General features: G+C 38.5%; 1 protein-coding gene across 2 annotated transcripts in view; it reads right to left on the minus strand.

The window, feature by feature from the left end:
- The window catches only part of nckap5l (NCK-associated protein 5-like), a 68,215-nt gene that overhangs the window by 30,286 nt on the left and 13,743 nt on the right, over positions 1–24,186 (minus strand). The window contains exon 1 of one of the 2 annotated variants that reach the window (XM_074681336.1): positions 6,645–6,974. The exons of the other annotated variant lie outside the window; for it this stretch is intronic. The gene's annotated coding sequence lies outside the window, so the exon portion shown is untranslated. Of the gene's footprint in view, positions 1–6,644; positions 6,975–24,186 lie in introns of those variants that run through there. 2 annotated transcript variants of the gene reach the window in all.

Here is a 24,186-nt window from a genome sequence, read left to right on the forward strand (position 1 = left end):
GGGTACTGATTTCACTTAAAAAATAAAGAAAAACTCCTGTTTTAATGACACAACTACCTCATAAAATCAGGAACTTATTTATTTTTGATTGTCCTGTTTTTGCAGCTAATCAGAGGTGAGAGTCAATACAGGTAAGGTAGGCTTTTTAATGTGTTTTAATTAACAGTTGCATGTTTCATCTTTCTTCATCAAAATGCAATTAAAGATTTAAAAAATTTCTTTAATTTTCAGAGAAAAGACAAAATAGTTTCTCATTGAAACTGGAAAATCAAAGACTAATAAATTCCTGTTTTTTAACAAGATAGTATCTCATAAAGAACAAGAAAATAAATCAAAAATAAGTATTATTTATTTTCACAAATTAGTATCTCACAAAAAAGGATATTCTTTTGTAAATAAAATCCTGTTTTTAGGAGACAATGTCTCAAGAAAAAAACAGAAAATTAAAAAAACGAATTAACTAAAATAAAAAAATATATTGTTTTTTTTTTTTTAAATAGTATCTTATCAAACCACAAAATTCTAAAAATAAATATATTCCTTTTTCAGATGAAAGTAATTCCTAAATAAATTAATTACTAAAACAAATAATTTACTTCTTTTTAGTAAACAGTAAAATCTTGTAAAAACAGGAAAATCGTAATAAATATTACTCATTTTTTTACAAGGTATTATCTCATAGAAACACAAAATTATAAAATAAATTAATTACTGTTTTTATGAGAAAGTATCTCAGAAAAACAGGAAATTAAAAAGAAAAATTAATTAAAATCAGAAATAGATAATATTTATTTTTACAAGATATTATCTTATAAGAACAAAAAATTCTAAAAAGGAAAAAAAATCCTGTTTTTAAGAGATTGTATCCCAGAAAAACAGGAAATTTACAAAAAGAAACATTTAAATCAAAACTAAATATTGTCTCTTTTTTTCAAAATAGTTTCTTATAAAACCAGATAATTTTTAAAATAAAAATATAATTCTTTTTTGGGAGATTGTCACTCCTAAATACAGAAAATTCTTAAATAAATAACTGTTTTTGCATAAAACAGGAAAATCATGTAAAATCAAGAAAATCAAAAATAAATATTGCCTGTTTTTAGAGACAGTTTCTCATAAAACAGGAAATTTTAAGATATTTTTTTTTGTTTACATGAGATAGTTATGTCGTGAAAACAGGAACATGTTACAGTTACATGTTTCATCGAAATGATGATTAAAGATTTTCAGGAATTTCTTTCATTTTTTTGAGTTGTGTTTTTTTTACGAGGTAGTTTCTCATAAAAACAGTAAATTCTAAAACCAGAAAATAACAACCTTTTTTTTTTAATGAGACAGTATCTCCCAAAAACAGGAAAACTAAAAAATAAATGAAAAATTCTGCTTTTATGAGATAGTTATGTTGTAAAAAACAGGAGTTTTTTTGGGGGTGGTGGTGTATGCAATACGCCACCGTAAGATCACGTGACAGGGGAATAGAACAACCAGGGAGGATGGGTTTGATTGGGATGCTGAGGAGGCGCTGATGCATTGAGAGGAGCAGGTTTTGGTGCAGATGAGGAGAAGATGAGATTCATGGAATGAGGGCACACTCAAAAAAAATAAATCAAAAGGCGACTCAGCCGAAGGAGAAATGCACAAAAGCTTCTTAAATCATGTCAGTCGCACTCTTGGGGATTTGGCACAGCCAAGGCCCTCTCAGGATATGTCAAACACCACCCTTTCCATCTGCCAATCTGGTTAGACGCAGATTGAAGTTCTCGCTGTGTAGGCAGAGCGAGGGGGCGGGAGATGTAAACAATGTGACAAAAACCTCAATCCGGACATGCTGGAATTAAAGCAGATTGAGGAAGAGTGAATTTTCCTCTAAAAGAGGGAAATGTAGGCCAGAAAGTCTGCTCTTTCTGCAGACGCACTGTTCGAGCCTGATTGTCTGCTTCATTAATAAAGATGCAGATAGATATCAAAGAGGGGGAGACGTGGGGGAGACAGAATCAGGCTGCCGGGCTCCCTCGGTGCTGCTTCCTGTCTGATGTTTGGCTGTACACACCGAGACGAATCGTTCACAAGCAATATTTGGGAGAGGAGGTGGGGGAGGGGATGGAGGAGGAAGGGGAGAAGGAGGAGGAGGAGGGGAGCTCCCTTCTCCCAAAAAAGGGCCTGAAAGGTTGGATGTGCGCCACGTATGTCTGAGAGCAATCAAAGTAAACGCGGCGATGCTTCTTCAAATCTGTGCCAGGCAACCTCCACACCCGGAGGAGACGCATCACGGCTCCTCCGCCTCTGATACGATGCTAACCGTGTTTTTGTTCCACCACACGTTCAACAGCAAACATTTAGGCTGCACCATCCACCGCCTCCCGCAGCCGCGTGCACACTTGGCAGATTTATGACACATTGTTTGCTGCAACCAAAACAAGCCGCCGTCGATCTGTGAGGAAATAAAACCGTAAAGAGGACAAACACAGAAACGCTCTGCTAAAAACAAACCTAAACACAGGGAGCTAATCACACCGGCTTTAACTGTCAGCACAGTCCAGTCATGTCACAGCAAAACCTCAACAAACGTCACCTCTCACACATCAAACAGAAGCAAGAAAACACAACAACAACCCCAAAAACAACACAAAAGCTGAGAGAGCAGTCTGTATACCACACACCACGATCCCTAAACTCCATTTTTGTTCACATCTAAACACGTAACACAGCTTCATTTAGACGCAAAGTCACCATTAAAACAAGGAAACAGTGGGTAGAAAAAAGTCCAGGAAACACCCTGTCAGCTGTACGCATCTACATTAGTGAATAAAACCCCACTGAGTCACATTCTTGGGTGTCCACAGTCCATTAATGTCACAATAAACCCACACACCACATGGGACCCCGTTTTATTACCCAATTAAATCTCAGATCATTAAAATACCAGCTACATTCAGACTCAAACCTGCCCCCCATGAACGAAACTGCAGGAAAAATACTTCAAAAACTCAAACAACTAAACCTCATAAATCCTGTCCCCCTTTCTTTAAATTTAAATGAAGCTTACATGGGTGAAAATTAACCACAGCACTAACTAAAAACTGCATCTAAATCTAAACAACTCACATTGTGCTGTCTCTAATACGACTGTGCCACAAAAATGGCACGACACATCTTGACATCTAAACTGCATTCAAGTAAAAGCATGGCGGTTTTGGATATTTAAATGTATTGTTTCATACTTTTTCATAATATACTGTTCTTTTTACATATCAAATCATAACCCATAACGTAGTATCTCACAATGTATTGCATCTTTAATCATAGTGTCGTGCCGTATTGTACCATAACATGAATGAATACTGCATTTTGTAGTGTCACGGCACATCAATTGTGTCACCTCGTACAGTATCAAGTGGTATTGTGTTGCAGTGTCATGTCTCATCATGTCTTGTTGTATGGTCTCCTGTCATAGTGTTGTATCGTGTTGTAATATGCCATGTTGTATTGTACCGTATCATGCTGTATCATGCCATATCGTTGTATCGTCATATCCTCTAGTATCATGTCCTGTTGTATCAACATACCATGTCAGGTCACATCGTGTCATATCATTGAATATTGTACCCTACAATATTGAGTTGGTTGTACCGTGCTGTGATGTACCGTGTCCTTATGACTCGTAATGTATTGCGTCGTATTGCGTCCTTTAGTTTTTGTTTGTATTTATATTTGTTTTTTATTTCATGGACAGTCCTATTTAATGTACTATACAAAGTAAAAGAAGCAGCTTTAGCCTTGGCGGCTAATTTCCAGCTGCAGTCCCCGGCCAGTTGTCAATAGGCAACCTAAAAAATTTTTTTGAAATACAATAAAATTCAAATAACATCAAAAAGAGAAGACACAACATGTTACACACAGATGGAGCAGACACACACAACGCATATCAAATCAGTTTGTATCCCTATTGAATCGTGAAGTGTGTCGTACCATTCAATAATGTGTCATGTTGGATCGTTTCCAATTGTAATGTACCGTATTGTGTCATATCGTGTCGTGTCAGATTGTTTTTGTAACCTGTTTTTGTTGTGTGGTTTTTTTAATCTACATTAAAAGGAAATACTGATTGATTGTCAAACTGATTTAGCTGCATTTAGACTGTTTGTGTCTATCGTGTTGTCATGTTGTATCCCTGTTGTACCGTGCTGTATGGTATTGTGTCTTGTTGTACCCTATTATATTAGGGGTTTTCCCGGATCTAATCAAGTAATTGGAAATCAGGGCTGACCACATGGTTACAGACCAGATTGGAATCAGTAAATAATCATACTCATCATTTTTCATCAGATCTATAATATTTCGTTATGGGGTGGTACAGAGTCAGACCTAGGGATGGGTACAGAGTTAGATACTTTTAAAGGTGCCAATAGGCAACCTCTGGTCTGAGAATATGAGACAATGCTGAAGTGCTAAAATCTGCTGTTTCTCGAGTGTCCACTTAAGGCTGGCTTCAGAAGTACCAGAAGTCACATACACACCAAGCTAAAAAAAGCTGTTTTTAAAGCAGAAATTAGCCTGGTTCAAAAAATGTATGGGGGGGTGAATTTTTTTCTAACTCAGCTGTTCAGAGGATATTAAGAACACAAGCTTGCTCAATCAGAGGAACGGCTCAGGGTCACATGACCTATAGCTGTACCGGAAGCCCTTGCCACTACCAATATGGCTGCGATAGCCAATCTGCTTCATTTTCCATTTCAAAAACAGACGGGTGACGTCAGCGAGACTATGTCCATGTTTTATACAGTCTATGGTACCGACCGAATTCCATTGGTCAAATTTCATTACCATGTTTTGGAACCTAAATGAATGAAAAGCATCCTTGTGACTGTGAGGGAGTGAAAGAATAGGCGATTTTCCATGATGGTCATGAACACAACATTGCAAGGTTATATACTGAGAAATAAAGATGTTAAATTGAAAACTTCAAGATTTTATAATAAAAAAAATTTGTATCCATTACCACGAATTTACTCAAAAGTACCGAAAATTGGTACAATGGAGTACCAATACCGATTGCCAGGTACCAGGCATCTGTACCGTATCGTTTCAGATGTGAATGGTACCCATCCCTAGTCAAATCAACTCAAGTCTACACAGAAACAACACAGGGCATGACATCACTTTGCTGCAGAGACACTATTGGTTGAACACTGTAAAGCAGAACATGGCAGTATCGGCAGACGCTCAAAATCAAATGACTCGGACTCGGGGCAAGGAAATCTGATCGGGACATCCCAATAATATTATATCCTGTAGTATCACGTTATCTCCAATAAGATCATTTCCCATTGTTCCCTACCTGTCGTATCAGATCATATCGTTGTCGTCTACTGTCTGGTCATTTTATACCATCACACATTGTAACTGTATCTTGATGTGCCGTACCCTACGGAAAAAAAGACATAACCAGCCCTTATATCACTCACAGTGAGTTCTTCAGACCCCACTAAACCTGTTTCTCTTTACTTATTTATTATTAAACTCCCAAACAAGTAGAAACACAGAGGACGTCACAACACGCTCAGAAACACGTCAGCTGTTCAGGATTTGCATATTGAGCCGTTGACTTACATTTAAGGGGCCTCTATAGTCCCTCTTTTTTATTGTATAGTATCCTATTATATAAAATCATGTCCTATAATATCCTACTGTCCAAATTTTTAAATCCAGGCCCTTTTTCTCACATTCATGTCAAAATTAAAGCACAAAAAAACTATTTTTTCTGACTTTTATATCATGAAAATTTCAAATAAGCATTTTTGATCGATTTATGACGCAGAATTAAGACGCTTCACTACAAATAAATACGGTAAAGTGTCAAAAATACACTGTTTAAAGTAGTTTTTATAGTAAAAAGATACAGAAATGTATAGATCTGGCCTCTATTGTCTCACACTGTGGGGTCTACGATCCTAACGTGCCACAACAGACGTCACAAGACACATTTACAACCACAACCTGAGTAAAAATCTGCCTTTTTTGGCATTAATCCAACATCGCATCAAGAGAATAAACAGAATATGTATAAAATACACCAATTTATGGGTTTAATTCAATCAGGATTCATAGATTTTCATCATTAGACTCACAATAGACCTCAAAGTTTAAACACAAATCAGTGAAAATCTGATGGTTCAGAGACAAAATGAACATCCCAACAAGCCAAAAGTGCAAATAACGCCATGTCAGCCTGAGAAATCACAATATGTGATATTAAATGGTGAAACACTCACATTTAAGGGTCTCTACAGTCCGTTTTGTCACAATAAATCCCACAAAACACATCAGTTTTTGCATTTCTGGCTCCCGTAACAAGCAAACACAGAGAGAAATCTCCAGAGATATCACCGTGTAAGCTGTGTAAATCAATCAGTGTTTGCAGATCGATCAATCCAGCTCCTTCTGACTCACAATTTCAGGTCTAATGAAGTCAATTTGTCATTTCCTGTTGTTTTATCGTCACTTTTAGCTTGAATAAGTTAAAAACTGCTTCACAATCACAGCCACACCGAGCAAACACTGCAAAAAGAAAGCCTGAAAGCAGCATGTCAGCTGTTTGAATCAAACAAATCCACACCCCTCATTCACATTTCAGGTCAGCTCACCTTGATCCCGCAGCGCTCTCAGTCATTCAGCTCCTCTGAGATCTGCTCGCAGCAGAGCGGAGCACAAGGCACCAAAGGGGAGAGGAGAAACGAGGAGACACGGCCACAGAAAGGCCACAACCTTACATCTCTGTTTCCCGGCTGCAGAGGAGATTATTCCCTCCCCGTTCAAAGCGCAGCCGCCGCCGCCGAGCCGGTTTCCTCTGAGTGCGGCTAGAGAAGGAGGCCCGTCCTTGGGCATGTGCATTGTGTGTGTGTGTCTGTGCTGTCTGCAGAGGCTGCCATGTCTCCCATTGTTCCAGGGCTTGTGAGGCTTCCTACCCCGATAGACCCTGCCTACTACAACAGCTGTGGACCAGCCCCCACCTCCCTGCCGCTCTCCTTCTCCCACTCCCCTCCTCCTGCTACTACTCCTGCCTCTCTGCTGCCACTGCTCCTGCCGCCGCCGCTGCTGCTAAACATTAACCCCGCAGCTGCCGGCTCAGGCCGTAAAGAGGTGGGGAGAGGGGAGGAGGGGGTTGTGTTTCAGAGAGAGAAAGAGCCCACCATGCAGCGGACAAAGGAAGGTAACAGAGACAGGAGGAGGATATCCGACAGCCCGGCTCTGCTCACAGACGTTCAGGCTGTGGCCTAGAAATAAAACAGGCTCTGGTGCTAAGAGGATTGTCTTTCTCAATCACAGCGGTAATAAGTGTTGGACTGAGGCCTGTGGGAGCACGCTGAGGGGAAAGAAAAGTGACTGGAGAGCAGATTTCATTCAGAGGAGACCATCGTTTCTCTTATAGCTGCTCTGAATCATCAGTTTAGAGGACGGAGAGAAAGTTGGCTGCACTGATTCAGACCCTGATTCAGCTGAAGTTAGCTTTCCTCTCTTATCTCTTTTTACAGATGCTGCATTAAAACACAGATCCACTCTTTCAATCTTTGCATGTTCGTTAGTTTTGCTCTAAAATGCAGACAAACCCCTTACATGTGGAAACTTACTTCAGCGAGCTTTAAAGGAGCAGTACGCTAAATTTAGCAACATTTATCACAACAATCTTGTAAGAAACTGAATATTAAATCTATAAGTATGTTTAACTTAGTGCTGGGCAAGTTAACGCATTATTTTCGCGTTAACCCGTCAATCTATTAAAATTGGCAGGAAAACACGATGAGTAACCAAAACAAGCATGGAGAAGAGGGGCAACGCCACGGAACTTAAAGGCGCTCGCCTCTTAGTGTATCAGTCCACGCACATGGCGTGCCAGATATACACAAACGCAGGTAGTCTGCCAGGACGAAGAGACACGATGAGAACTAGAGCCTTATTTAGCGGTGTTTTTGTGTGAAAGTAACGCGCTGAAAATTCTCTAAATAAAGCATGAATGCAGACCCATATCAGATTTCTTCAGTGGGAGTCCGTTTATTTGTGTTTTTGGTCAAGTAAAATATGTCCCCGTCTGAGTGCAGAGGAAACCTGCAGAGGAGCAGGGAGGGGGTGTTTGGTGCGAGCGCTCTGGGCTTCTGCTGCACAAAAACACTGCTGTAGGGGTAATTTCTGCCCTAAACCTTGTGATAGGACCCAACTTGTTCCATCCCGGAGGATCACTTTAAAGCCCTGACAGTGGCAATAAGATTTAATTTTATATTTACATTTTGTAAATTTGATTTGCACCAAATATGTGATTTAACTATTACTGTATAACAAGTACTGATTTAGTGTTTGCATGACAGATGTTATGGCACTTTCACAATGCGATTAATTATGATTAATCAGGGAAATCATGCGATTAATTACAATAAAAAGTTTTAATCGTTGCCCAGCCCTAGTTAAAATCAATGTTAAATCACCTGTTTTTAAAAGTAACTGTGTTTTTATTAACCTAGAATGAGACGTTTATGACCCCAGAGGAGAGGGTCCTCGTCCATCTTACCAGGCAAATTTCCACAGCAAGACACACTGAAAACAAGTGTTTATGTCATTTTCAGTCAAATTGTTCTTATTAGACTAAACATGAGGCTAATTCACCCAACAAGTCCTGAAAATGTCTTATTTTGAGATATTAAAAAACAAAAATGACTCTTAATTGTCTGGATGGGTACCGTTCACACTTCAAATGATACGGTACAGATGTCCAGTACCTTGCAATCAGTATCAGTATTCAATGGTACCAATTGTCAGTACTTTTATGCGTTAATGTGGTAATAAATATTATTTTTTTAATAATAAAATCTTACTGTTTTAGGATTTGACATATTTATTTCTCAGTATGTTACCTTGTAATGCTGTGTTCATGTCCAGTATGGAAAATCTCCTACTCTTCCACTCCCTCAGAGTCACAAGGTTGCGTAGAGGTGCCTAAACATGGTACCATTTAATTTTACATGAATCAGTACTCGGTACTACAGACAGAATCTGGTCAGCACCTACAAAAGTATCTAGCTCTGTACCCGTCCCTCCTCAATTGATTGTAAAGAGTGAAAAAAAATCTGCCAGTGAGGAAGTAAAACTTACTGGTTTAGTTTCTTGTGTCAAAATTAGTGGTGGGGCTCTGCTCAAAATGATCGAATTAATCATTGAAATTAATTAATTCCAATTAATCACATTTTAATCGCATATCAACATTTGGGATGCACTGATATGAAAATTTTGGCTGATACCGATATCTGCTATTAAAATTGTTGTTATGCCTGGTAAACGATATTTACTGATATCAATATGGGTTAAAAAAAAAACAATCTGGGATGATGTGTCGAGGTAGTTCAGAGAGAAAGAGCGGCGCAATCATGAGAAAAGTCGACCATGGAGAGGATCAAAGGATGGAGCGCCCAAGATGAACGCAATCAAAAAGTACGTTTTGTCTGATTTTTGGATCAAAAACAGGAAGAGAGACATAAAAGAAGAGAAACCGCTCTTCTTAGGTAGTTCTGTTGTTTACATCGTCAGAGAAAACAAGATTATTTGGGTCTTGAAAGATCGTTCAAGATGATCTGAAAATAGCTGTCAGTCAATGAGTAGATATTGGCCGATACTGATATTGATACAGATACATCATGCATCCCCAATGAGAGGCAACATTTTTGAATTCAAATGGATTTAAGTAGATGACTTGAGTAGATGTACAACAACAACAAAATCATTTTAACTTTAAATCAAGTTTATTTAAGGAAGGGCAGTTTAAGGAACATTAACCAATAAATTTGAGTTTTTAAGGACCTTTTTGTTAACTTTTATTTTTATTCCTGAAGAGTTCAATGATAAAAAATGAATGTGGCTTATAATAAATCTGGTTTTCACTAAAAATAACATGTTTCTGAAGCATTAACAAACTTGTAACGTACGTGTTTTTCTATTTTTAGAGGATGTGAAATGCGCCTGTTGGAAGACAAAGACATATTTGATGGTAAAAAACCTCAGAAATGGAGGATTATATTTATCATGTATGGGAGCTTTTTGTCCTCTAAGGCCACCGTAGCTTCACCAACAATTCTAGAATCTGAACGCTTCATATCCCTGTAACTTTGACTGTGCTCGATACAACTGTCTGTGTAGGGAGCAACAAAGTTTTGTCAACTTTAGTAGTAATAGTAAATACTCAGTTTAACAATAATTTACCAGTTACTAACTCAATCTTCTGTCTGATTTAATAAATAAAGTGATTAAAATCCCTAACCTGAGAAATAACCTGAAGAAAGAGAGTTAATTCAGGTCTTACTCATCATTTCGTTTTCCATCAGTTACTGTTTTTGAGAAAGAAAAATGCATACGACTGAAACGAAATGAGAACTCAGAGGAGACAATCGCACGCTGAGATGAAGCAGTGTGAGATAAACAGAGAGGAAAATGAAAGCAGTGGATATTTTGCAGCTAGAAGAAGTAATCTGCCTCTCTTAAATGAAAAGTTAGGAGTAAAAAGTATCTCACAGTATGATCTCTGTGGGAAACTACAGCTGTTATCTTACATAATTTGACAGTTAGATGTCAAATCAATCACACAGAGATCATTAGCCGAGCCCTGGAGTGATCTGTTAATTATTTTATCAATACATCGATGAGTTGTTGGGGCTGCGAACGCCTGTGGTAAACTGTAGAAACTGGAAACCTGATCATAAAAAGGTTAAAAGTTTATGATCAAACTTTTCGTGCCCTGAAATAAAAGCCTATCATGACTTATCCAGACGTCTTGTTTGTGCGATCAGCAGCTCAGAAACCAAACATGTCCAGTTTACGCTCCAACAAAACAAAGAGCTGGATCCAATCTTCCTCTCTGTGAAGCTGAACCAGAGATTATCTGATATTTGTCGGTCGGGAGAATCTAAATATTTACTCGCTCATAGATAGTGGAGGGTTTTCCCTGAATGAGTGTTACAGCCTGTTTCCACGTCTCCACGTCGTGTCTGAACCGGTCAGCGCTGTTTATGTTTTTGAGTCTTGGCTCGGCGTCTCTGTGCGGCTCATCTCTGCAGGTTTTCACCCCGTGTGACTCATCTGCTCTCCTTGTTAATGAAGCCACATCATCCTCATCGCCCCCAGACATACCAGACGCATAAACTGAGTCTGATGACAAACTGAGCGAGTGCCAAGGCAACAACAACAGGAGGAGGAAAACACCGGTTTCATGGCTCGAACGTGGGAGAGTGACACAACAAAGCAACAACAGGAGGAGGAAAACATCCCTCTGCAGACATTTCTAACTCACGCAGATCTATATATGCGCTCAGCTGATTTCTTCATCAATTTGACCCCAATCGAGTCGACAAGAGACCTGACCTCGATCGACCTCCACAGCACACTTCCTATAGTCAAAATGAAACGCCCCGGGCGCTCGCATGAATGTCAGTGGTTTGAAGCTACTGTCATTCAGAGCTGACCAGAAACAGTCGAGCCAGTTGGGCCGGTCTACAAATGTCCCAGAGTCTGAGAGGAAAAGATCAATGAGAAAAACAAACAAAGAGAAAAATTCAATGTGGAAAATCAGGGGGAACCCCGAAAATCGACTGAGCTGGAAGAAAAACCGCACAGGTCAGCAGAAATAAACCACAACAAAGAGGGAGAAACACGCAGGACGGAGACGCTGAGCTCCACATCAAAAATCACACGGATCAAAGAGTCCACTCAGAGTTTATCCTCTTATTACTCAACACATATGGCCGCCGTGCCCAGTCTGTCCACAGCGCCAGACCTCTAATCCGAGTCCGCCTAGTGGCTGAAAACACTGAATCACGTCTGAAACATCAGTGATTCAATGACACCATCAGCTGTTTGAGAATATTCATCAATCTGTTTGATTCATCCAGAAATATAAAGATGTAGCTTCAAGTTATCAAACTCTGGCTGAAACTGACTTTTACTTCAGGGGATCAGAGCCTCTGAAAACGTTTTCAATGGGAGGACAGGACCGTTTCCCAACTGGTTTAAAAATCTGACGACTAAATTCAAAATTCCAGAAAGAAATAAAATTAATTCTGACTAAAATTTAGGAAATTCAAGACAAAACAATTCTAAGATCTAAGAAAAAATTCAAATAATCACATAATTTAAAAAAATAATCTAAAGTATTAAATTAAACAATAAATAAAGTAATTAAAAATTAAAAACTTCACTTCAATTGGGCATACTAAAAAGGAAATTCTACCTTGAAATTTGGAATATTGAGAAAAAAATTAAATGAATTAAATTCTAGAATTTTGATTTGACAAAAAGATTAAACTAACTGGAATTCCAGAATTCCAAAAGCTGAAATAACATTTAGAATCCTGAGGGAAAAGTAATAATCTTACTTAAATTCTAGAACTCTAGAAGAAAAATAAAAATTTTGCTTTAATTTTTTTAATTCTGGGGGAAAATTTTAATTCAAACTCAAAATTAAAATTCTGACATAAATTTGGAGACGTAAGAAAATGAAATCCTCATTCACTGGTAAAATTTGGGAAATCTGAGGAAGAAAAATAAAATCTAAAACTAAAAATTCTTAAAAAAAAATAATGAATTAATAAAAATATATAAGAAATAAAAAGGAAAAAGTAAATTTAAAAAATTCTAACATAATTTGTGAAAATCAATTAAAAATTAAATTTAAATCAGATTTTGGAATTCTGAATCTTTTTTTACTTATATTTCCTAGTCTCACACTTTTGTTTTTGTTTTTATTTATATCCTTGACTGCCGTTTGAAAAAAATCCCATTTTTTTTATGTTTGATTCAAAATTTTGAGAAAAAAAATCTGAACCTCAACACAGAAATCAAAATTTATATGTAATCTCTGAATTCCAACTTCTAAGTCAGTTCTTCTCTAAACCGTTATGGATATTTTCATTCTGCCTGTTGACACTGTGGCAAAAATGTAGGAATGGATCTGATTGGTTGATACCCTTCAGCACAGTGTCCACAAACTGGGCTTTTGTATCCAAACTCTGAAAATCTGGGACTGAAAATAGTATTACTGACATAAACTGAAGGAAACAGACAGAATGTATGACCATAAAGAAAATATTTTATGTAAAGAAGCTGAGTCTCATTTGTTACTGTACCTTTTATTAGAAGGAGGCCTTTATATCTGTGACACTTTTGTACCATTTTGATTCAGTTTGATGATCTGAAACAGCTCTAAGAAACACAGAGATGAATTTGTTCCCCTCTAATGGTTGAAGAAAAAGAAATGGGACATATTTACGTCTTATTGTGTATGACAGACTTGTTATTTGAGACTCTGAGGACTCAGTCTTGTTGCTACCTGAGCTGATGTCACTCAGCAGAGCGGTGAACTCGTCGTATCAGCTGAAGGATGAATGAAAGCTTGTCAGAGGACGTCACAGCACACAGACCTCTGCAGGGATGAATGGGACATTGAGGGACTGGTTTGCCCTCTAAGAGGGTCAAAGGCTGAACAGGCCAACATGACCTGAATGAGAGCCGGTCACATGGTCCCCTGAAGGGAACACAAGGGAATGAGGAGGACTCTGTGCGTATAAAAGACCTATTGTCGGCCTCTCTGACATCCTCTCTCCCCCTGAAGAGGCGATCTCCTCTAACTGCTCCGAAAACTCAGAGTAATGTGGGCATGAAAGGAGCCGCACCAACCATGATGAGGAGCAATAAAAGCTAATGGAGGGAAACTCGCCTGAAGAGTCCCCCCACAGGCGGACCACGCCGGGTCACATGACTGCGTTTTGAATTCAATGCAAACATCATGTAAAGCAGCACAGGTCACACCAGCAGCTGACACCTCTTTGACAAACAAGCAATTTACACACAGCTCCTGATTACATAAGGTGACAGGAAGTGCTCCAACAACACCCGCTAAACAAAGAGCAGGATCATCCAGAGGCTCAACGATCAACAGCTACTGAATAAACCAATCAGCTGATCAGCAATCACATTACAGCTAAAGGCTCCTCCTTTACTCATTTCACATCCAACATGTGTCTCAGCTAACTGCTGTTTTTTGTTTCTACTTTGGCTCCTTTTTTCCTCCCAAAACCAACACAAAAAGAAGCTTTCTGACGCACGATTGACTGAGATTTTGGTTCATGACTGGTTGATGAAACATGGAATTGTATAAAGCAAGGATCTGCAACCTGCAGCTCTGAAGCCTCATGCAGCTTTTGACTCCTTTGCAGTGGCTGCTTGTAGCTTTAAAAAAATATACTATTAAAAATATATATATTTTTCTTACAGAGGGTTTTGATGATTGAACTGACACTAAATAAAATCATGCGTTAACAGTCAAACTTTAAGATGCATCACGACTTGCTTTTGCTTCGAAATTTTTTGACATTTTTACATTTCTTATATACTTTTTGCAAATTGTTTTGCATTTTTGAAAACTAAAAAAACAATCTTTTTTTCCAGTTTTGCATTTTTTTTTAATTTCGCAAATTTAAGATTTTTTTTTTAATTTCTGCAAATTTTGGTAATAATCTGATTTCCATTTTCATTAATAAAATTGTGTAAAAATTTGAAATCACATTTTTTTGCAAATTTAAAAAAATTTTGGCAAATTGTAAAAAATTGTACAAATGTTGGCAAATTTATGACATTTTGGGAAAGTTTAAAATTTATGGAAAACTTCAAAACTTATGGAATTTCTGCAAATTTTGCAAATAATTTAAATTTCATTTCAATAAAAAAAATAGAAAAAAATTGAAATCACAATTTTGGCAAATTGTAAAAATTTTCCCAATTTTTTTACAAATTTTGGCAAATTCATGAAATTTGGGGAAAATTTTAAATTTATGGAAAATTTCAAAACTTTTTAAATTTCTGCAAATTTTTATAAATATTTAAATTTAATTTTTATTACTTTTTTAATTTTTGAAAATTTATAAAATTTTGGCGAAGTTTGGAAATGTTAACATTTTGGGAATTTTTGTTAATTTTGGCACAATTTTTAAATTACTTTTTTCCAACAATTGCAACTTATTGAAATTTCATAAATTTTGCTAATTACCTATTTTTAAGTTTTTTTAAATATTTGCAAATTTATTTTAAAAAAAGCTAAGACATCACATGTACAATTTTATAAATACAAAAACATCATATTCAGTTAATTATTCACAAGCTTTTTCCCATGTTTAGAATTTTGTTCACTTTTTTTTATCTTTATCGTGAAGATAAAATAGATTTTGTGGCTCCTGAAAGACTTTAATCCACATGAGTGCAGGAAAAATGGCTCTTAAAAAGTAACGATTGCCACCTCTGGTCTAAGGAAACAGGCAAAGCATTATTTCAATGTGTGATTGGTATAAATGTTTGATATTTGCTGTACTCTTAGAGCGGATTCATTTTGAGAAAGTGGGTCTTAACGTTCACCTTCCGCCTCACTTATCAACGTGTTGCTCCACATCACCGTGAACTATGGACTGATTACAGGGCGGTGGTCTCAGAGCTAATCTTCAAGTGTCTGTTCACAGCTGGGTTTTATTTTAAAAAAACTGTAGGTCCAAAATATTCTCTGAAATTTGCTCAATTTTTCTATTTTTTTTTTTTATAACTTTGTTTATTAGAGTTTTTTCCAATAACAAGAAAAGAACAGATCTGTACGATAAGTTATATAACATAAGTCAGTAAAAAGGATGGAATAATTATAAGAATAATAACAACACAAGACAAAACAAAAGAAAACCTAAATATACAACAAATAAGCTTCAAAAACATAGGAAACAAAAACAAGGAGCAAACCACATAAAATGAAAATAATAAAAAAAATAATAATAATAATAATAATAATAATAGTATCACTGTTATAATGGTAAATACAAACAGGGTCTTCCGATGCATAAGAGCTCATAAAATAAAGAGTATGGTGGATAGACAGACAAGAATGTAAGAAAAAAATTTGTTTGACACTGACTAAGGGACAGCAGGCAACTGAACCTTTTCCTTAATATAATTCAGAAAGGGACTCCAAATTTTATAAAAATTCTTTGAAGATCCTCTAAGTGAGTGCTTTAGTTTTTCTAATTTCAAGAAATAAAGAACATCAGAAATCCAGTGCGTGAATGTGGGAGGGCTTGCACCCTTCCATCTCAGTAATATTAGACGCCTTGCAAGCAAAGTGACAAAAGCAATACAATCTGCCTCAGATTTTGACAAAGTAAGAGTGACCCGGGAAGTGCCAAAAAGTGCTATAAATGGGCATGGAGCAACTTTTTTGTTCAAACAATCAGAAATAGTTTTAAAAATGAGTGACCAGAATTCCTCAAGAGCAGCACAAGTCCAGAACATGTGGGCGTGAGTGGCAGGGATCATTTTACAACGATTGCAGGATGGGCTTACATCGGGAAAGAATTTTGAAATTTTTACTTTTGTCCAATGGGTGCGATGTATTATTTTACACTGCATAAAACTATGCCGAGCACAGATGGAAGATGTATGAGCCCTTTTTAAAATAGATTGCCAAAGGTCATCAGGTATAGTTTCGCCTAAGTCGAGTTCCCAGTCTCTTTTAACAGAGAGAGAAGAGGACCTCTGTATGTGCAAAATTTCTTTATATAGTGCAGATATCATCCCTTTAAAAGATAGTGGGCGCATGAGTAAAGCATCACATGAATTGGCTGGAGGGAGCGAGGGAAACTGGGGCAAAATTTTACACAAAAAGTCTCGTACCTGTAGATAGCGGAACAAATGACTTTTAGGCAGGTTGAATTTAAGACATAACTGTTCAAATGAGCAAAGAATGTTATCTGAAAACAGATGATAGAAACTTTTGATGCCAAGATTATGCCAGTGTGCAAAAGTTTTGTCTAAAAGAGAAGGCTTAAAAGCTGGATTGAAATTAATTGGTGAGTTTAAAGAAAAAGACAGCCAACCAAAATGACGGCGTATTTGTGTCCAAATTCTCAGAGTTGATTTCACCACTTTGTTTTTGGTGAATTCAGTCAGGGATGCAGAGATAGAAGAATACACTAGGACTGGTAGAGAGGAAGGTTGACAGGATAGGGATTCTAAGATGTACCATGAAGGTGCATCAGCGCCAGGATCTTCATAAAGCCAATGTACAACAATGCGTATGTTGGATGCCCAATAATAAGCTAAAAAGTTCGGTGCAGCTAAGCCTCCAAGACATTTTGGGCGTTGCAAAATGTTTTTTGGAATGCGTGGAGGCTTACCACCCCAAATAAATGAGGAAATCATACCATCCAGTCTATGAAAAAATGATTTGGGAATGAATACAGGAATGTTTTGAAATAAATATGTAAATTTAGGGAGGATATTCATTTGAACTGAATTAATACGACCAGCAGCAGAGAGAGGCAAAGAAGTCCAGCGTTTGAGGTTGAGCTCTGTCTGAGAGATTAAGGGGAGAAAATTATTTGAAAATAGCTTAGAAAACTTATCAGTGACACGGATTCCAAGGTAGACAAATGTATTTGTCACTTTAAAAGGAAGAGAAGCAAATGGAAGCTGACGGGCTGATTTATTAATGGGGAAAAGTTCACTTTTTTCTAAATTAAGTTTATAACCAGAAAGGTCATGAAATTGGTCAAGGATACGAAACACATGTGGTAATGAATTGTCTGGGTCAGAGATATATAAAAGCAGGTCATCTGCATAAAGCGAAACTTTCTGTTCCTGGCCATCTCTGATTATTCCAGCAATTTGTGTGTTGTGTCGGAGTGCAAGAGATAAGGGCTCAATGGCCAAAGCAAAAAGTAGGGGAGACAAGGGGCAACCCTGTCTGGTGCCTCTACCTATATTAAAGTACTTTGAAAAGTTGTTATTTGTACGTATGGAAGCAGACGGAGAAGTGTATAATAACCTAATCCAAGAAATAAATGTTTTACCAAAACCAAATCGTTCAAGGGTATAAAATAAAAATTTCCACTCGACCCTGTCAAAAGCCTTTTCGGCATCCAGGGAAACTAGCAACTCAGGAGTATCAAGGTCTGGTACATTATAGATGATATTAAATAATCGTCGCATATTAAAAAAAGAAAACCTGTTTTTTATAAAGCCTGTCTGGTCAGCAGATACAATTTTGGGTAGCACTTTTTCAAGGCGTCGGGCGAGGATTTTGGCGAGAATTTTTACGTCTACATTCAGCAAAGAAATTGGGCGGTATGAACTGCAGCAACGAGGGTCTTTATTCTTTTTTAGAAGGAGAGAAATTTGAGCCTGACGTAATGTGCAGGGCAAAAGACTTGAGTGGAGTGATTCATTATACATTTTAAGGAGAAGGGGTAGGAGTTTGACTGAGAATCTCTTAAAAAATTCCACTGGAAAACCATCAGGCCCAGGACTCTTTCCACTTTGCATGGCTGTAATAGCATCATTCACTTCTTTCTCAGTGATTGGGCTCTCCAGGGCCTTAGCTGTACTATGATCTACAGTAGGAATGGGAAAAGAGTCAAAAAATTGGTCCAACTCTTCAAGAGTGGGGTTTTGTTCTGAGGTATACAAAGATGAGTAGAAATTCCGAAAAGCATTATTAATTTCAGAGGGATCACGACTAAGACCACTGCTAGTATTAATTTCAGAAATGAGCTGAGAAGCAGACATCTGTCTGAGCTGGTGGGCCAAGAGTCTGGTTGGTTTTTCACCGTATTCATAGAAGGTGTGCCTGGACCTTATCAACATCTCTTCTGCATCAGATATAGAAAGACTATCAAAATCAGATTTAAGGAGTAACATCTCTTTGTACAGACTAGGAGATTGAGAGCAAGCATATTCATGTTCCATCTGTAGAATGCGATTGCTAAGATCAGTGAGTTTAGAGTTACGCTGTCGTTTTTCAAATGATACTCGCGAGATTAATTGCCCTCTCATGTAGGCCTTGAAAGTCTCCCATAGAACACTGTAACTTATATCGGATGTGGCATTTGTTTCAATGAAAAAATCTATTTGGTTGGATATAAACTCAGTGTGGTTGACATCTGATAGAAGACGAGTGTTCATTCTCCAAGGAGAACGTGAGAGCGAGTTTTCAAACATTATTGTTAGTAAAAGGGGCGAGTGATCAGATATAACTCTTGCGTGGTAGGTACAACTTTGAATGGTTGGTAAAAGCTTGCTATCAATAAGAAAATAATCTATTCGCGAGAAAGTGTAATGTACTGGAGAGAAAAAAGAGTAACCACGGGCATTGGGATTAAGAGTTCGCCAGATATCTGAAATGCCATAATCCCTTAAAAAGGTATTAATTACTTCTGCAACCTTATAGTTAGCAGATGTTCTATTTGAGGTAGTGTCTAAATTGTGTAGACAGCAATTCAGATCTCCTCCTATAACTAAATGATGTGAGTTGACAGATGGCAAAGTGGAAAAGAAATTTACAAAAAATTGTGGATCATTAATATTTGGGGCATAAATGTTGGCTAGAACTAAAGGAGTATTGAACAAAGACCCAGTCACAATAACATAACGCCCATTTTGATCTGCAATTATGTTTGAAGATATGAATGGTATAGAGCGATGTATGAGGATGGCAACCCCTCGTGCCTTACTGTTAAATAGTGAATGAAAAGATTGTGAAACCCAACCTCTGTTCACTTTTTTATGTCCAGATAGAGTCAGATGAGTTTCTTGAATAAATGCAACTTTTACTCCTAGGGTGTCTAGATGGGAGAGAACTCTATTAATTTTTGTGGGCTTACCCAAACCTCTAACATTCCAGCTGGCAAATGTGACAGGGGTGCCTGCAGCCCCCAAAGTCAGACCACCATTACCCAAAACCATACTTATTTAGACAAACAACTAAGATTGGTGTCAACTGCAACGGACAGACCACAGTGTTTTCCTTCAAAAACCAACAAACAGAAACACACACAAAAAAAAACGAGTAAATAAATTTTCCCTTATCCCCCTCCCCCCAACTGAACACCTCCCAGAACATGGTGCAGTGATAAACCCTCAGTAACCAAAAATATGTAGACTAAATCTATCAAAGAGAAAACAAAATAAAGCCTGAATGCAAGCTGGGGTGATTTTGAACAAAAGTGGTGTGTGGTAAACAGACACATTACTGATTAATCAACTTATATAAACATGAAGCTAAAGAGTAGCTGCTAAATAGCAAATAACAACAAAATAACACACAATGTGATGTAGCGATTTGAACCCAATGGATAAGATCTACTGGTTAAATTAACGAAACTGAACGTGAGAGTAGACTTCCATGGCTGAAACAGCAAATGTCTCTATATGCCGACAGGCGAACATGAAGGCAGCTGACACCAAGGCGTGTCCAAACTGTAAACAATATGGAGCATAGCAGGTACGCTAAACAGACAGTAACCTACAAAATAGAGCCGTGTTAGCTTTACCTACGGGATAGGATGCTTAGCCTCTTTATACAGTCTCTTCGGCAGCAGATGATGTTCCACTGGTGCTGTTAGCTGTCTTAGAGAGCACATAGTCCATGGCAAGTTGATGATCGGTGAACGAGCGCTCAGCCTCTCCAGGCAGAGTAATGCGAAGCTTCGCGGGGTAGCGGAATCCGAAGCGGGCTCCTTGAATGGCCCGGAGCCGTTTCCTCACATCTCCAAATGCCGCTCGGCGCTTTGCCTCAGTGCTGGACAAGTCGGGAAAAACGTGGACTGGACGTCCGTCAACGGTGAGGGACCTCATCTGTCGTGCCTGGCGGAGTATGAGCTCACGGATGTGGAAGTAGTGAACTCTGATAACGAAGGCTCGGGGAGGTTGATTAGGTCTCGGTTTTGCTTGTAAGGATCTGTGGGCTCTGTCTAGTAATGGCACATCATCCAAGTGGAGAAGTTTCTGCAGGAGTTTGGAGATAAATTCCGTGGGTGATGTTCCTTCAAGTCCTTCGGGGACGCCCACCAGTCTGATGTTGTTCCTGCGGGACCTATTTTCGAGATCTTCACACTTCGTTTGCAGGTCACTAACTTCAGACTTGAGCTTGTTGACCAGGGTCTCCAGAGCTGTCACAGAGTCACTTGTGGCGGTCGCCGATTTCTCCACCTCCTTCAAGCGGTCCTCTTGATCGTCAATTGACCTTTGCATGGTTGCTAAAGACGAGGTTAACTCATCCGTAACAGCAGCAATATCAGCTTGCAGTCCACTCACAGCTCCCTCTATTTTGGAACAAATGTTGCTTTTCAGAGAATCCAGGGCCGTGGTGAACATACTAGCTGTTAACGTTTCACCACTTGAGACCGTCCTGTCGAAGAACGGACTCGCGCTAGCACCAGCATTAGCATTAGCACCACGAGATGACTTGGTGCTGCCGGATTTTAAAGTCTGTCGCTGCATCGTTTGCTCTCAAACTCGGTCAGAGATAGATCAACTATCTAGATAAAAGCTTGGTAGAGCAGAGAGTCGAAAAAAGGGGAAAAAAGTCTGTTTTTGTTGAAATGAAGAAATCACCTCACGGAGCTTGCACAAAACGCGTCTACATCGCTTCCGCGCAACAGCGCCTCCCTCAATTTTTCTATTTTTATACATTTTCCTGACTTAATGCTTTGTTGAAAGCAGTAACTGATCCCTAGAACAATCAGCAGTCTCAAGCAGCGGCAGTAAAGATTCAAAAAGCAGGGGTCTGTCAGCAGATGGTCTAACATGACCGTTTTTTGGTCAGATGGCGGCCAAAGCGAGGGAACCATCAGAGAAGGTCTGAATGAAAGTAGTAAATCAGACTCTGGGGGCACAAACCTCCCATTGAGGGGCGGACAGTTTAATGGGCAGTAATGTGCACAGCTCCGTGTGAGGATGAGGAGCTGATCCACCTTCTAGAAATGTGACACCGCAGAGCCTGAGGAGATGTTCAGGAGAGCTTTGAACGGCCTCTCGTCTTCATTTACATGAAGGTTTGATCCTGGGAACATTTACGACGACAAACAATTCATGGTTTGATCTGAAGAAAACCTCAGAGGTGACTTTTCTTTCATCTTATTCTCATTCCAGAGCCACAGTCATCTTATTAAATTCCTCACATGAACAAGGACTCAGAGTATGCTGCTCAGTCCATTCCTGCAATCATAAAAGCTCAGTAATGAAAACCATTTGTCGCGGCTGCTGTAAAAGCAGGTTTCATACCTCAGAGAGACACAGAGAGAGGTGGCGTCCCCGCCAACCAGACGACCAGCCCCGCATCCAGACGGCCCGCTATTCGTCCCGCATTTCCACGTGTGTCAGCAAACGTCTGTAATACCTGATCCTCAGTGAGTCATATTCGCACCAAACTGCTGAACCCTGACATGCCTGGAAAATATGCGGAGGCTGAACAAGACGAGCTGGAGAGGCCAGACGAGTGAATCCAGGTCATACGCAGCGATTATGTCCGGTCTATAGAGCTGCTGCAGGAGCGCCAGCAAAGCATCAAACAAAAGACACCACCAAGACAAATTAGGGGGGGGCCGCGCAAACTTTGGGCTTTGGACACAAACAAGACAAGACCTTAAGGGCCACCGTAAGGCTGGCATGTTTGACTTTTTGGTGAAATTTCTCTCAGACTGTGGATAGACTTCAAATTTGGTTTAGACATTAATGTTCCTCTTTGGATGAACTGAATCCATTTAAGCAATCTCTGAACCTTTCTTTAAACCTCAGACAAACATTGTTAAAGACGTGAGCTCGTGTTAGGCTCATATTTACACAAGTCGTTTCTTTTTTAACTGATGAAATTAACAAAACAGGAATACAAAATGATTCTTGATACTTAAATAAATGACTAAAAAAAAAGAAGCAAACTAACGTCAAACTGTGAACAACTGGTGGGAATTATGAAATATGGAAAATTTTTGGGACAAAACGCCTGAAATTTTCTAAAAAAATTTACAGAACAATACAGGAAATGTTTTAGTGTGCACATGATTAATGTCCGAAATTTTAAGTCCTTCCAAATTCTAGATTTAGGGATCAAAGTCTAAATCCAGGTTTCCTGCAGAATTCTAGAATTTTAAGAGAAACGTCAGACCTCAGACTTCTAGGGAACTGAGACAAATTCAAAATTCTAACTTTCACTCAGAATTCTAGAACCCTGTCTAGAATTCTAGAAGTCTGAATTCTGTAAGAAAACTTGAATTCTGGATTAAAGTCAGAATTCTGGTTTCCCTCATAATTCTAGAACCCTGACTGAAGTCTGGATTCTGGATCCTCAGAGCCCTAGAATTCCAAGAATGAAGCCTGACTACTGGTTTACCCGAGAATTCTTGAGTCCTAAGGTTTAATTAAGGGGCTGTTTACACGAAAACAGATTTAGGATAAAATGCAAAAGTTCTGTTGGCCGTTTGCCTCGTGTTTTCAAGGAAACGCCGTTTTAACCGACCTGAAAAGCAAACTTTTGAAAACGGCCCCCAGAGTTGAATTTTTCTGAAACGCTGCCGACACTGTGTAAACAGTGCGCTGGCGTGGCATGGAAACGCTGACTTTGCGCTGCGCTTTGCGCTGCCTTTTGCACATACAACAGTCCAACAGTACCGTTGATACGATCATCGTGATCTACCATGTTGTGCTTGTGCTGCTCAATCTGCTGACTGTCTTTAACAAAATAAGCATCTGTTGCTCCACTTCTGCTCTTAGCATTCAGCAATTCACCAGATGATCAGCTCAACTCTATTTCAGTGGAGATCTACCAAAAGCTGCTTCTGGACAAGACAGTTATAGTGCCACCTACAGGCTTGGCATGCTTACTACAGCGTTTTCAGTCCCTCTGAGTTTCCGTGTAAACACAGATTTTTTTCACTGCGTTTTAGCGTTTTCAGATGAAACGTTGTGTAAATCAGGCGTAGAATTCTTTCTTTTCCCACTCTAAAATCCTAAAATTAAAGTCAGACTTCTTTTATATAATTTTAGAATTCTGAGATTCAATTAACAATTCTTACTTTTCTTTAAAGTTCTAAAATTATTAGATTAAAGTCCGACTTCTGGTTTCCCTGAGAGCTCTAGAATTAAGAGATCAACGTTACAGCTCTAGATTTTCCTCAGCATTCAAATATTCTGAGATTAAAGCCAAAATTTGAATCTCTACCATTAGAATTATGGAGTTACAGGATAGGGGATACATTTCTAACCTTTTCCTTAAGAATTCTGGGACTCAGAGTTTAAAGAATTCTGGAAGCCTGAGATTAAAGTAAGAATCCTGTATTCTCTGATTATGTA

This window comes from Halichoeres trimaculatus, unplaced genomic scaffold (assembly GCF_033239565.1).
Source record: "Halichoeres trimaculatus isolate MK-OKI-2021-1 unplaced genomic scaffold, fHalTri1.1 fHalTri1_scaffold_11, whole genome shotgun sequence".
Classification (NCBI taxonomy): Eukaryota; Metazoa; Chordata; class Actinopteri; order Labriformes; family Labridae; genus Halichoeres; species Halichoeres trimaculatus.